This window comes from Oryctolagus cuniculus, chromosome 15 (genome assembly GCF_964237555.1).
Source record: "Oryctolagus cuniculus chromosome 15, mOryCun1.1, whole genome shotgun sequence".
Taxonomy (NCBI): Eukaryota; Metazoa; Chordata; class Mammalia; order Lagomorpha; family Leporidae; genus Oryctolagus; species Oryctolagus cuniculus.
Genome location: NC_091446.1, coordinates 86,176,744 through 86,192,734, shown reverse-complemented (window position 1 = coordinate 86,192,734; position 15,991 = coordinate 86,176,744). Strand labels below are relative to the sequence as shown.

Sequence of the window (15,991 nt, the reverse complement as noted above, 5' to 3'; positions counted from 1 at the left end):
TAGAAGGTGACTCTGAAGTGTTTGGGTCCCTGCCACCCATGTGGGAGTCTTGGATGAAGCTCTTGCCTTTGGCTTGGCTCATCCCTGACCATCGTGGCCATCTGGGGAGTGAACCGGTAGATGCAAGATATTTCTCTCTGTCTCTTCCTCTCCGTAGCTCTTTCAAATACAAATAAATAAAAATTTTAAAATATCTATTGATGGGGCTGGTATTATGGTACAGCTGGTTTACCCACCGCATGCACTGCTGGCGTTCCCATATCAGAGCACCAGCTCAAATGCCAGTTACTCTGCTTCTGATCTAGCTGCCTGTTGATGCACCTGGGAAAGCAGCAGAAGACAGCCTAAGTGGTTACACTCCTGCTACCCATGTGGGAGACTTGGATGGAGTTCTTGGCTCCTGACTGCAGCTTGACCCAGCCCTGGCCATTGTAGTCCTTTAGGGAGTGAAACAGTGTGTGGAAAATCTCTCTCTAACTGCCTTTCAAATAAGTAATCTTTAACATGTTTATTTATTTTCTTTTTTAGATATTAAAAGAAGACAGAAAGAGCTGCTATCAGCTGATTCACTCCCAAAATGCCTGCAGAGGTTGGGACTTTGCTGGAAGAGCCTGCAGCCAGAAAGTTGATCTGTAGCACCTCTGCTTGGCCATCCCTGGCGTCATCAGCCCTGCCTGCATCAGCAGCAGGAAGCTGGGGTCAGGGCCCCAGTGTGGGAATAAAACCCTGGGCACTTTAATGTGCAGTATGGGCATTTTAGTTGCTGTGTTAAATGCCCACTCCTATCTGATCACTTTTATGTTATTTTTATTGCTAAATCATCATAATCAGAGTCGTTTTCAGTAGATCGTCTGGGTCATGTAGGTATAATTTATAAACAAATCATACTCATTTTCATCTACTTTTCTCTTGAATTGACTAGCACCTCTTATCCAGTGTTGAATAATTGTGATGATGGAGCATCCCTATTTTCCAGTGTTTGCCCTTTAACTCTGTTTCTGCCTTTAGGCTAAAATGTATATAGTTTATAATGCTACGAAGAATGTATTAGGGGCAGTCATTGTGGTGCAATGGGTTAAACTGGTGCTTGGGATTCCCACATCTATTAGCAGAATGCCTGGCTTGAACCTTAGCTACTGTGCTTCTGATCCAGTGCCCTCCCAATGCATCCTGGGAAGTATCAGACGATGGTTCAAATGCTTGGATTCCTGGCTTTTGCCTGGCATAGAACCTTGCTGTTGCAGCCATCTGGGGAGTGAACCAGTGTATTTAAAATCTCTTTCTTTCTCTCTCCCTGTTATTCTGACTTAGAAATAGTTAAAAATGAATTTAATTGTAAGAAGAATATACTGATATCTCTAACTGAGGATCTGTTTTATAATTGCAAATATTTTAAAATATACTTTTGCAGTGTCTGTGGATTATCACAGAATTTTCTTTCCATTGTCCCGTGACTATGATGAAATATACTAAAGTAATTTAAAAAGGTTGTGGGGGATAGAATTAAAATATAAATTCATTTTGGTGCTGGAAATGTTGAACTCATAGATACTTACATTAATAGGTTTTGTAATTTTGAGCTTTTTCTTATTCCTGGAATACTTTGAAATTCGTTCTGCTTTGTCTGGTTCTACTAGGCTTTCCTTCCCTTCCTCTAGCAGTAAATGTTAGTGTTTCCTCGGATTCTGCACTCATTCCTTTCTGCCTTCTTCTCTTAGCTCTTCTTATTACATTCACTCTGTTGGCTTAAGGCTTAACGGAAGTTCTGCTACTTCCAAAATCTTTATCTGCAGTTTACAGTTCTCTCTGAGCTCTAGTTTATATGACTGGACATAGCCAGAGATTTGAAATTTTAAAAACATTGTGTCCACGATCAGTTTCGCTTCATCTCATCATACTCTTTTTCCTTTTTTTCAGTTACAGTTTATTGTACCTGTGTCTACCTGCACCTCATGCACATAGTATCAAATTAAATTCCATTGTCTACCCTGTACACAACAAATTAGAAATGAATTTTGTTCTTGCTTTTTCTTTTTCTTTTACTTTTTTCTTTTTCACAATGAATTTCTTCATCAGTGTTATTGCTCTGTGTCCTGATGGTCAGTGGTCATGTCCTGCTCTAACTTCTTCCCCTCTGTCCCTCTGGTTCCTTCTCATTCTCCCTCTGGGGTGTAACTTAAAAATGTAAATTGCTAAATAGCTTCTAGTTTTTATTGATTTATCATAATTTATGCCTTGGGTTTTATGAAGCAGGCAGTCGTTTTCATGGGAACATTAGCAATTGTGTTGGCTTTTGAAGGCAATATATGGGTGCTTAAGAACACTGTATAAGCAGTTTTCACAGTTACTTAGCAGAGCACATTTTATTGTTGGAATCAGGCCAACTCTATAAGTAAAGAATCACTAAGTTGTCAGCTCCTGGAGCGTGTTTCCTGCCTTCATCTCCTTACAGCCAGGAGCACTCACTAGAGGTGATGTTTGTAGTTCCATTTCACCTGGTCTCTGTGTTTGTGCTTTTGCAATGTGACTTCTGCATTTTCACATTCATGAGAACACACTGATAACCATCTTCAGCTTTTCAGTGAAGTGTGACCTGATGAAACACTTTGCGTTTAAATCTAGGATGAGTTTGTCTCAATAGACCCCATATGTGATTTCAGTTATGTGTGAATACTGATGTGTACAGACTACACTGTGATCTTACAGAATCGGAAGTCCATCCTTCCTAACCTTACCAGGAAGGGATGGTTGTGGATATATAAGGGAAACTGTCATAGTAGTTTTGTAAATGGCTAAAGAAGCAAGGAATTTTCCTTGTAATTCTTTGTTGTTGTTGACATATGGAGTACGAAATAAGCTTCATCTTCTGTAAGAGACATATGAGACACACAGAGATTGCACACCCTGTCCTCCTGTTTTGTGACCAGAGCTGATATGGTGAGGAGAAATGTGATGTTACACATGTTGGTGTCATTTGAAGACCTGGCTGTGGACTTCTCCCAGGAGGACTGATATGACTTGGACGGTGCTCAGAGGGTGCTCTACAGGGATGTGATGCGGGAGACCTACCGCAGCCTACTGTCCTTAGGTGAGTGAAACTCCCCAGTGAAGCTTTCTTCCCATTTGTTAAACAAGTGGATACTTTATAAGGTATAATTCTGTTTAGGCATAGGATTTGAGTCCATGCAGAATGTGAGTAATCCACCCTCCAGCAAAGGGCTCACACTTGTTGTTTTGTTGCACAGTTCCTGAAGCCAAACTATTGTCTTTCTAGAACTGGACTTAGGGATTTGAAAAATACTACATTCTCTGTGTTTTAAAAAACTTTTTGTCTGAAAACCAGAGTTACAGAGAGAGAGAGAGAGATCTTCCATCCTCTGGTTCACTCCCTAAGTGGCTGCAATGACTGGGGCTGGGCCAAGTCAAAGCCAGGAGCCAGAAACTTCATTAGGGTCTCTCACACGGGTGCAGAAGCAGAAGGGCTTGGGCCATCCTCCACTGCTTTCAGGTGCATTGGCAAGAAGCTGTATTGGAAGTGGAGCAGCTGAGACTCGAGGTAGTGCCCATATGGGATGGCAGCATTGCAGATGGTAGCTTAACTCATTATGCCGCAATGCCAGCCCACACATTATTTCTTCTTAACAGGTTCCTGCATTACTAACCTTGAGGTAATCTTTAAGTTGGAGCAAGAAGCAGAGCTGTGGTTGGTAGAAGAATCCTAAACCAGAGACTCCGAGGTCAGTCAGCCCATTGTAAACAGTAAGGCTGGAACAAGGAGAGATCAGCAGATGTATTAAGCTCTTCTTACCATTTCTTTCTTTTTTTGAAAGTTTTTTTTTTTAATTTATTTGAAAGTCAGAGTTACACAGAGAAAGGAGAGGCAGAGAGAGTAAGAGAGAGAGAACGAGATCTTCCATCCACTGGTTCACTCTCCAATTGGACACAATGGGCGGAGCTTGGCCAATCCGAAGCCAGTAGCCAGAAGCTTCCTCCAGGTCTCCCGTGCAGGTTCAGGAGCCCAAGGACTTGGGCCATCTTGTACTGCTTTCCCAGGTATAGCAAAGAGGTGGATTGGAAGAGGAGCAGCTGGGACTTGAACCAGAACCTATATGGGATGCTGGCACTGCGGGTGGTGGTTTTACCCACTATGCCTAGAGTGCTGGTCCCCTATTTATTTCTGAAGTCCCAGTCCTGAGAACATGCACCAGACACAGCTATTCTATAGTCTTCATGATAGGCTGTCATGTATACATCCAACTTTATTGTATTTCTTAATTTATTCTATGTGTTTATTTTTTTCTTGTTTTTTTTTTTTTTTAATACGTTTTGATTGCCTTGTGTACACTCTCTCGAGGTAGATTACTGCTGTCTGTCATTGAATCCTGACTTGATTGAATTCTTATGGCCTATGTCTGACCTATTTTTCTTTTGTTGCACTATTTGGAAACCCTTCTACATAAATATAATAGTGTCTAAAATTCTAATAGCTTCACATTACTTTTAATATTTTTGTCTTCATTCTCCCCCTTCATTTTGGTCATCAGGTTTGTTTAAAATCTCTTTGAAATTCTATTTCCCATCCACAAAGCTCTTTTTAAATTCTGGTTGGATTTGAATTTAGCTCATATCTCAGCACATTCCCGCTCATGATGGACAGGTCACCCAAGTGTCATGGCCTTTCCCTGGTGACCAGGCTACAGATGTGGTGAAAGACGCTCTAGCTGCAGTCATTCTTCCTACTTCCCATCCTGAGGACAGGCCTGGAAATCACCCCTCCCGCCTCTACTGCTACCCATCAGGGAAAGCCCATTAGCCTAGTCATGCACCCTGGAGATCTCTCAAATATTAATCATGAGATGCAGACCTCAAATACAACAAAGAACACAGATTATAGGGTAAGTAAATGCTTATGTACATTTTACATAAAATTAAATAACAGGTAAATAAATAACAGGTAAAGTTGCTATTCTTTTTAAGAGCAAAAGTTTTAGAGAATGAGAAAAATCTGAAGCAGTAAAATATTTAATTACTCCAGTTGATCAAGCAGTTCTAAATTTCTATGTTTCTTCCAACTCAGCCTTAGCATATATAAAGTGAAAATTAATCACTGTAAGGGAGTAGACACATCATACTTGGAGACCTTGTCACCTCTCTCTGTTGGGTTCAGAAGTGGAATATGGCAAGCAAATAGAGGAAAGGCACGTAGGAAATAAAAGTGGAGATGGACTTGGAAATCTTAGTTATTACCTTACTAGCATTCAAGCCAGAATGTCCCAAATATTGCCTCTCACTGATGCGTTCCACCCAGCCAGGAAAATGTGATTCTAAAGCAGAACAAATGACAGAGTACAGCAGAAATGAACTTCTGAGCTGAAGTAGCACATGAGAGCTTTTCAGAGCCCAGGATCTGCAGGGCCCATCCATCCTGCAGACCTATTCCTGGTCTCATCCCAGAGCTCCTTTCCAACAGATAAGTGCCTTGCAAGCTACGGTAACTCTTCACTTCCCCTAGAGTTTCTTTCAGGCAGTTGGGAAAAGACCTGGGCTCCAAGGGGGACCAGCAGTGGGTTGGAGGGAGGTAGACATTTGGGCACAGCTGGAGCCAGGCTTACAGCTGAGGTGGTGACTGTATAGCCTCCTTCCTGGGCCTGCAGGCCTCAAAAATTAGGTCAGGGAGATAGAGGGAGTGACATGATGATATGACCCACTCACTATACATGCAGTCTGGCTTACAGATTTGAGCTTAGATCAGGCTTCACACATCCTGTCCACGTTGCAGTCTTGCCTGTCTCCTGGCATGGAGCAGTTTCATTTCCTGGTTACCTGAGCATCCCAACAGACACAGGGACCACCAATGATGGTTGGAAAAGATCTTACTTACTGCTGCTGCTGCTTTCTGGGATCATGGGATTAGACTGAGTTTCTGGGTTTCTTGTCTCCCTTGCCCACCACCTCATATAGTGTCCATCTAGCTACCCTGGGTCTCCAGAGAAGAGGTGGGGATCATTTGGTTGATGAAGAAATTGTGTGTTTAGCAGTGAACAGCATAGCCCTTTGTCTGATCTAGGTCTCATATATACTACTAGCATCCAGAGGATCCACACATACTCTCTGCTTACAAGTGCACTTGGTCTAAATGGTGTCCATTTTTTTTTTTTTTTTTTGACAGGCAGAGTGGACAGTGAGAGAAAGAGACAGAGAGAAAGGTCTTCCTTTGCCGTTGGTTCACCCTCCAATGGCCGCCACGGCCGGCGCACCACGCTGATCCGATGGCAGGAGCCAGGAGCCAGGTGCTTTTCCTGGTCTCCCATGGGGTGCAGGGCCCAAGCACTTGGGCCATCCTCCACTGCACTCCCTGGCCACAGCAGAGAGCTGGCCTGAAAGAGGGGCAACTGGGACAGAATCCGGCGCCCCGACCGGGACTAGAACCCGGTGTGCCGGCGCCGCAAGGCGGAGGATTAGCCTAGTGAGCCGCGGCGCCAGCCCTGGTGTCCATTTCTTTATGCTGCAAGCCAAACAGGTCTGGCAAGAGGTGGGTAGACAAAAGCAAGTGGGTATATCTGGTCTGGGCCTTCTTTGCATTTGGCATAAAGTTTGTATTCACAACACATAGTGTGGCTGTCTCAGAGAAATCAGAAAAATCTAGAAATGGGGCAGGAATGAATAGGAAAGACTCAAGTAAAGAGAGAACCTGTCAGGGGGCCAGCGCTGTGGCATAGTGGGTAAAGCCGCCACCTGCAGTGCCAACATCCCATATGCCAGTTCAAGTCCGGGCTGCTCCACTTCCAAGCTAGCTCTCTGCTGTAGACTGGGAAAGCAGTAGAAGATGGCCCAAGTCCTTGGACCCCTGCACCCATGTGGGAGACCCAGAAGAAGCTCCTGGCACCTGGCATTGGTTCAGCCTGCTCTGGCCATTGTGGCCATTTGGGGAGTGAACCAGCAGATGGAAGACCTATCTCTCTCTGCCTCTGCCTCTCTATAACTCTGCTTTTCAAATAAATAAATAAATCTAAAAAAAAAAAAAAAAAAAAAAAAGCCTGTGGGGTGTGGCTGGATTGAGAGACTTTAGGATCTTGGTGGTCATAGGGATCCCTTGACGTGAGCCATCATCTCCCCCATGTTCCCTCTCTGCAAGTTGGGAGCCATACACCATTATTTCCTTTTCCTTTCTCACTCTATCTTTAATTTCTCTGATTTTTCTAGTTTCTTAAGGTGGAAAGGTAGCTTATTGATTTCACATATTGTTTTTAAAATTTAAACCTTTACTGCCATTCATTCTGCTTTAAATCCTATTTTAACTACATCCTGTGAGTTTATGTATGCTTTATTTTAATTTTCAATAATTTCATAATATTTTCTAAATTCCTGTTTTCTTCTATGGCTCATTAGACATTTGAGATTATGATGCTTAATTTCCACAGGTGTGTGGTATTCAGTACCCTTCTGTATTTGGTTTCCAGATTTTATTTTTTTTTCAGAGATTTACATATTTATTTGAAAGTCTGAATTAAAGAGAGAGCGAGATCTCTCATGCACTAGTACACTCCCTAAATGGCTGCAATGGCTAATCCCAGGTCAGGCTGAAACGAGGATGTAGGACCTTCATCCAAGCCTCCCACATGTGTAGCCAAGGCCCAAACACTTGGGCCATCTTCTGCTACATTTCCCAGGCCATTAGCAGGGAGCTGGATGGGAAATGGAGCAGCTGAAACATGAACCAGTGCTCATAGAGGGTGGCAGCATTGCAGGCAGTGGCTTTATCCTCTGGTATCAGTGTTGGCTCCAGTTTCCAGGTTTTAAAGAAATTAGTTTTCCATTTGAAAATGTGAGAGATACATAGGCAGAGAAATCTCCCATTCACTGGCTTACTCCCCATTGCACACAACTATCAGGGCTGGATCAGGGTGAGGCCTAGAACCTAGAACTGCATCCAGGTCTTTCACATGGGTGGAAGAGACTCATCTGCATGAGTCATCAACTGTTGTCTACAGAGTACACATCTGCGGGAAGCTCGAATATGGAGATGACCCAGGACCCAAATATAAGCACTAAATACAGGACATGGGCATCTGATGTGGCATATTAACCACTACACCAAATGCTCATCCCTGATTTTCACTTGAGATCCAGCATGATCAGAGAATACCTCATTTATTTTGGTTATTTTTATGGACGAGTGAATCATATTCTCTAGAAATGTTGCTTGTGAACTTGAACTGAATGGGTATTCTCTTGTTGAATGGTGTAAGATGTATATGCATATGATCTCAGTCTTTTTTCTGCCCTTTTGTACTTGATCCGTTCATTATTACATAGTGTTATCTCTATGTACTGTTGAACACTATTCTCTTTATGTCCTTTTTTTTTTTTTAAAGATTTATTTATTTATTTGAAAGACAGAGTTCCAGAGAAGCAGAGGGAGGGAGAGAGGGAGGGAGGGGGGGGGGGAGGGAGAGGTTTTCCATCCATTGATTCATTCTTCCTATGGCTGCAAAGGCCAGAGCTGCGTAATGAACATGGGAGTACAGATAACTCTTTCTGATGCTGATTTCTTCTGTTTTGGGTAAGTTCTCAGGAGTGGGATGGCTGGATCATATGGTAGGTCTATTTTCAGATTTCTGAGGTATCTCCCTACTGTCTTCCAGAGTGTCTGCACCAGTTTACATGTCCACCAACTGTGGATTAGGGTACCTTGTATGCCACATCCTTACCAGCATTTGATGTTTGTTGATTTCTGTATTAGAGTCATTCTAACTGGGGTAGGGTGAAAACTCACTGTGTTTTTGATTTGCCTTTTCCTAATGGCTAGTGATCCTGAGCACCTTTTTTTTTTTTTTTTAAGAATTACTTATTTATTTGAAAGTCAGAGTTACACAGAGAGAAGAGAAGCAGAGAGAGAGAGACAGACAGACAGACAGACAGGTCTTCCATCCAGTGCTTTACGCCCCAATTGACCACAATGGCCGGAGCTGTGCCAGTCTGAATCCAAGAGCCAGGAGTTTCTTCCTGGTCTCCCACATGGGTGCAGGGGCCAAAGGACTTGGGCCATCTTCCACTGCTTTCCCAGGCCACAGCAGAGAACTGGATCAGAAGTGGAGAGGCCAGGACTTGAACCTGTGCCTATATGGGATGTCAACACTGCAGGCAGCAGCCTTACCCACTACACCGCAGTGCTGGCCCTGATCCTGAGCACTTTTTTAAGTGCTGAATTTCCTCTTTTAAAAAGTGTCTGGGGGCCGGCGCCATGGCTCACTTGGTTAAACCTCAGCCTGCAGCACCAGCATCCCATATGGGCACCGGATTCTAGTCCCAGCTGCTCCTCTTCCAGTCCAGCTCTCTGCTGTAGCCTGGGGAAGGCAGAGGAGGATGGCTTAAGTGCTTGGGCCCCTGCACCCACATAGGAGACCAGGAAGAAGCACCTAACTCCTGGCTTCGGATTGGCGCAGCGCAGGCCGTAGTAGCCATTTGTGGAGTGAACCAACAGAAGGAAGACCTTTCTCTCTGTCTTTCTCTCTCACTGTCTATAACTCTACCTGTCAAATAAAAATAAATAAATAAATAAATAAAAAGTATCTGTTCAAGTCCTTTGCCCATTTCTTAATTGGATTGTTTGTTTTGTTGTCGAATTTCTTGTGTTCTTTATAGATTCTGGATTTAACCCTCTATCAGTTGCACAGTTTGAAAATATTTTCTCCTATTCTGTTGGTTGTCTTTTCATGTTATTGAGTGTTGTTTGGCAGGGCAGAACCTTGTAGCTTGGTGTAATTCCATTTGTCAATTTTGGCTTTGATTGCCTGTGCTTCTGGGGTCTTTTCTAAGAACTCTTTGCTTGTGCCAATGTCTTGCAGGATTTCCCAAATGCTCTCCAGTAATTTGATGATAAGTTGATAGATTAAGGTCTGAAATCAATTTTAAATGGATTTTTGTGTAAGATGTAAGGTGAGGGTCCTGCTTCATATGCCTGCATCCAGTGGACATCCAGTTTCCCAGCACTGTTTGTTGAATGGACTGTCCTTGTCCAGGGATTGATTTTAGCTCCTTTGTTAAAGGTAAGTTGGTTGTAAATGCGTGGATTGCTTTCAGGAGTTTTTGTTCCGTTCCACTGGTGTGTACTTCTGTTTTGTGCCAATACCAGACTGTTTTGATTATAACTGCCCTGTAGTATATCTTGAAATCTGGTATTGTGATGCCTCTGGCTTTGTTTTTGTTGTATAAGATGGCTTTAGCTATTCAGGGTCTCTTATATTTCTATGTGAATTTAAGCATCCTTTTTTTCTAGATCTGAAAAGGATGTTGCTAGTGTTTTGGCTGGTATCCCATTGAATCTATACATTGCTTTTGGTAGTGTGGACATTTTGATGATATTGATTCTTCCTATCCATGACCATGGAAGATTTTTCCATTTTTTTTTTTTTGTGTGTGTGTGTGTCTTCTTCAGTTTCTTTCTTTAATGTTTTATAATTTTCCTAGTAGAGATCTTTGACATCCTTGGTTCAATTTATTCCAAGGTATTTAATTCTTTTTTTAGGTGAGTGGGATTGATCTTAAAAGTTCTTTCTCAGCCATAGCATTGTTGGTGTATATAAAAGCTACTACTTTTTTGTGTTGATTTTATATCCTGCTACTTTACCAAACTCTGTTTTAAGAGTTCCAATAGTCTCTCAGTGGAGTCTTTTGGATCCCCTATGTCTAGAATCATGTTCTCTGCAAATACAGATAGTTTAAATTCTTCCTTTCCAATTGTATCCATTTGATTTCTTTTTCTTGCCAATGGCTCTGCTAAAACTTCCAAGACTATATTAAATGGCAATGGTGACAGTGGGCATCCATTTGTGGTTCTAGATCTTAGGAGAAATACTTCTGACTTTTCCCCCATTCAATAGGATGCTGGCCATGGGTTTGTCATAAATTGTCTTGATTGTGTGGAGACTGTTCCTTCTATATCCAGTTTGTTAAAGGTTTTTTCATCATGAAAGGATGTTGTATTTTATCAAATGCTTTCTCGACATCTTGAGGGAATGATATGATTTTTGTGCTTCAGTTTGTTAATGTGATGTTACCACATTTATTGATTTGCAAATTTGGAAATAAATAACAGGAATAAATCTCACTTGGTCTGATCTTTCTGATGTGTTGTCTGATTCAATTAGCTAGTATTTTGTTGAGGATTTTTGCATCTATGTTCACCAGGGAAATTGGTCTATAGTTCTCTTTTTCTGCTTTAAGAATGAAGATGATGCTAGTTTCATAGAAGGAGTCAGGGATGATTCCTTCCATTTCAATTGCTTTAAATAGCTTGAGCTAAATTGGAATTAGTTTTTCTTTAAATGTCTGGTAGAATTCAGCAGTGAAGCTGTTGGGAGAGTCTTTACTATTGATTCAGTTTCCATCTTGATTATTGGTCTGTTTAGGTTTTCTATGTCTTCATGGTTCAAATTTGGTAGATTGTATGTGTCCAGAAATCTATCCATTTCTTCTAGGTTTTCCAGTTTGTTTACATAAAACTCTTTGTAGTAATTCTTGATGTTTCTTTTTTTGTGGTATTTGTTGTTACATATCCTTTTTCATTGCTGTATTTTTATTTGATCCATTGAATTATTCATTTCTAGGATTTCATTTTAATTTCTCTTTAAAAATCTCAATTTCTTGAAAAAACTTTCATTCATATCATAGTTTTCTTTAGTTCATGGATTTGCTTCTGATTGCTTTTGAGTAATCCTATGATTAAATTTTGAATTCTGTTTCCTACATTCCATCAATCTCTGCATCTTCACACTCTAACATTAAAATGTTGTGTTCTTTGGGGTGCAGGTCGTGGTATGTTCTTTATTCTTGTTTCTTGAATTTCTGCACTTTTAGGTATTTGTGGAATTGCTTGTTGATCTTTTTCCTCTGGTGGCTTTTACCTTTGAACTAACCTCTGTGGCTTAGTAGAATGTCTGCACTTTCAGTGAATACCAAGAAGTGTGTGCTTTGTGTGGCCAGGTTGCTCTGGTCAGTGCTCCGTCATTGGGCAAGTATCCAGGGTAACACCCATGTTGGGCCTGATAGATCTTCTCTTGTTAACAGAAGAAGAGGAATGTTCACTTCTATTGTTGTGATCACCCCCTCACTTCCTCTCATCCGAGCTGAGCAATGCCTGGTGTTAACCCCCAGTGGGCTTAGCACTCATCCATGTCAACGTATGAACCGCACAAATGATCTGCACAGTCATCACCCTGAGCGTGGTTCCAGCTGCAATACCCACCCCAGGCAAGCAAGGAGCTCTGAGTGTGTGGAACCACATCCAGTGATTGCCCAAAGACCCAGCTACACTCTGCACCATCTCATGAAGCCACCAAGTCCCCATGATCTCATCACACAAGGCTCCCACAGTTGCTGGGTGTAGAGGCTCGGCTCTCCAGTCAACAGAGGCAGATGTTCCCTGAGCCAGCTCCGCCTAGGTAGCTTGAGCCTGTGGTGTGTGGGAATAATGGGGGCTCCTCGCAGTCCTACATGGGTGCCCAGCCACCCGTCAGTCCTGCCAGCCAGGCTCAGTCAGTGGGGTCTGTGGATTTTTCCCTCTGCTGGAATCTCTGGGAACATGCTCAGACAAGAGCCTCTGGCCGAATGTTTCCCTCTCCCCACACTGCCACTCGTGCTGCTGAGAAGACGGCATCCTGTTTCAGCCAGGTGCAGTGCGTGTGGCTTCTGCAGCTGCCGCCCCAGCCCGGGATGTTGCCCGCCGGTCTCAGCCTTGCTGCAGGCACCGTTAGGGGGAGGATTGGATGAGATAAACGTGCCCCTTTTACTCCTGCTGGGTCCACAGGTAACGGTTAGTAACTGCTAGCCCCTAGGGCTCCAGTCTGGACTCATGCCACGTGCTCCCGCTAGCTGTGTCACCACTGGTTGCTGTAGTCTGGCCTCACGTCCATGCTCCAGCTCTGGGCTGCTGCAGATGTGTGTGTCTGTATTTGTGCTGCATGTCCACACCTTCCACACAGGTCCATGGTGTTCTTTTCCTTTTGTAGAATTTCAAGTGTGGTTTTCTCTTTAATTCTCCCTTGAGAGAGAGCACTTCCTACCCTTTTTATTTTAGTATTTATCCCTTGCTGAGTGCAGTACATTGTTCCCTAATCTGTCATCTTGCATCTCCCAAATTAAATTCTCATAGATTCAGTTCTAAGAAGATAACCACACTCTCTTCCCTCCTTCTCCCCTCCCCCCTCATTGATTTTGTTTCCTCATGTGCACAGTTTATTGTGTGATGTTACTTTTTACTGTAATCTGACAATCTTTGCACTCTTTATAATTTCATTGTAAACTGAAAAATACTTGTATATATTTGTGGGGCACAATGTAATGATTTGATAAATGTGCACAATCTAAAATTACCAAGTAAGGCAAAAAACACATATCTGTAACCTCATGTAGTCATTTCTCTGAGTACATTTAAGGGCCAATCCTAGCAATTTTGAAATATAAAATGAAATATTAAAGTTTCTATTCTGAGAAATAGAGCAATTAATTTATCTCTTCTGTGTATTAGCGATTTTTGTAACCTGTGGCCAATGCCTCCCCTTTCTTCTGACACTCCACCTTCTATTGCTTATAACCTGGTAACCACCGTTCTACCATCCTATTATTATTATTATTATTATATTTTTGAGAGGCAGAGTTAGACAGTAAAGGTCTTCCTTCTGTTGGTTCACCCCCCAAATGGCTGCTACAGCCGGCGTGCTCCGCTGATCCGAATCCAGGAGCCAGGTGCTTCCTCCTGGTCTCCCATGCAGGTGCAGGGCCCAAGGACCTGGGCCATCCTCCACTGCCTTCCCGGGCCACAGCAGAGAGCTGGCCTGGAAGAGGAGCAACCAGGACAGAATCCGGCGCCCCAACCGGGACTAGAACCCGGGGTACCGGCACCACAGGTGGAGAATTAGCCGAGTGAGCCATGGCACTGGCCAATCATTCTATTATTTTAAAAGGAAATGAGTTCATCAGAAAGACCAGAAACATTGATATCACATAATGATTTATCTCAGTTTCTGTTGTACTTACAAATGCACTGAGAGAGTCATTGGGGCATAGACTCCCAGGAGTACTTCCCCATCTGGCCTTGTGCTGGGCATCCACTCTGCCATCTCTTTCCCATACATGTCTGCTCCTCCTGAACCTCTCCCCAAAACTTACAGTAGCTTCATTAGGATGCACCATGTGAATACTGGAGTAAATGTCCCTTATCTTTATACTTTTGCAGGAAAATTGGTGAGTCTGGGTTTGTGTCCTGAGACCAAACACAATGGTAAGAGTAGAAGTTTTATTTAAATAAGAAGAAAATCTCCTAACAAACGGAAAGGCTGGTAGCAAGAAATACCAAGTCACTGAGGTCTCACAGTCTAGGAGTATTTGTATGTCTTTAACCCGTCATCTCCAAAGAGCTAATACAGTGGTTATACGTTAGCTACTGTGAAAGCAGGGGCAGTTTTAATGGAACCTTTTCTAACTGTTTCTGTTGAAACTTAAATCTTGTCCTTTGGCAAGTGTTTGTTACAACGGGCTTCCATCTTGTTCTGTTTAATTTGTACATGCCAGGAAGGAGCTGCAGGATGCATTTCCACAGTGAGAGGGAAGGACCAAAGAGACTGCCCCACAGTAAAGCACTTTAGGCTGATCACTGATAGATAACGTGGGTGAGTGCAGTGCTGGCAGAAGCTTCCCACTGGGTGAATGGGAAGACGTTAGTTAAGAGGCATCCAGAGTTCTAGAGGGAGGAGACACTTCGGTTCTTTCCATAATGCTAAGACCAAGGTGCCTGGGAGCACCCGGCAGTCCAGGGTGCTGCTCAAATAATTGGCTCACTGCTACCAATGTGGGAGACCTGGGTTCGTTTCCCAGCACAGGACTCTTGCCACAAACAGCCTTGACTATTGCAGGCATTTGGCAAGTGTACCAGGAGATGTGAGCTCTCAGGATCTATTTTTCATTCCTTCTCTGTCTCCCTCTCCCTCTCTTCTCTTTGCCTATCAAAAATGCCTTTGTAAACTCAGTGTAATCAAAGAAATTCCTCTGAAAAAAAGTTTAAATATATTGATTTGTAAAACTTAAAAATTTGTTTATATAAACGATCACATATGATATTTCATCCTGTAAGTATTTTCCCTGCAGTCTCATTGTAGTTTTGTATCATTCAAAATCATTTTACCACAATGATTGCTTATCTTCAGTGTGACGCCAGCCTGCAAATATCCCAAATCATTCCTGAGCCTTCCACTCACCTCTTTTCAATTGAACCCTGTGATTTATCTCATTCTTCTTAAAGGCGGCAATCCGGATTTAGGTAGAGAGAAGTAAAGATGTTTTTTAAAAGTTTATTTTATTTGAAATACAAAATCACAAAGACAGAGGGAGAGAGAGATAGAGGCCTTCATGAGTTTGTTCACTCCCCAAATGAGTGCAGCAGCCGGGGCTTGGCCCAAGTGGAAAGTAGGAGCCAGAATCTTTATCTGGGGCTCCCATGTGGATGGCAGAGTCTCAAGATCTTGGGCCATCAACTGCTGCATTCCTAGGCACATTAGCAGGAAGCTGAATCAGAAACAAAGCAGTCAGGGCTTGAATCAGCACCCTGATATGGTACTCCGGCATAACCAGTGGCTGCTTAACCTGTCACACCACAGTGCCGGCTATCCCAAAGTCAAGTCTGGAAATGAATCACTCATAGTTATGTTACATTTGCATGATGTTGTTTGTGATTCTAAGAGAAAAGTTCCATGACAGAGACTTGTATATATTAATCAAAATTGATAATGCTTAAAATATAAAGAAAACAAGGTCCCTCATCATGTCCGAGCCAGTTATCTGCTGCTTGTGACAGGCATCCTACATCAGGACAGTGGTTCAAGTTATGGCTGCTGTACTTCTGATCCAGCTCTCTGCTAACGCATCTGGGAAAGCAGTAGAAGATGGCCCACATGCTTGGGCCCCTGCACCCATGTGGGAGACCCAGATGGAGTTC

At 42.8% G+C, this 15,991-nt stretch overlaps 1 long non-coding RNA gene across 7 annotated transcripts in view; it reads left to right on the top strand.

Moving 5' to 3' along the window:
- LOC103351305 (uncharacterized) overlaps nucleotides 1–15,991 on the top strand; it is a 41,999-nt gene that overhangs the window by 14,156 nt on the left and 11,852 nt on the right. For 4 of the 7 annotated variants that reach the window (XR_011382638.1, XR_011382639.1, XR_011382636.1 and 1 more), the window contains one exon: nucleotides 529–4,484. This is a non-coding gene — a long non-coding RNA (uncharacterized lncRNA). Of the gene's footprint in view, nucleotides 1–528; nucleotides 14,282–15,991 lie in introns of those variants that run through there. The other 3 variants (XR_007910853.2, XR_007910854.2, XR_011382637.1) reach the window with 3 other exon arrangements.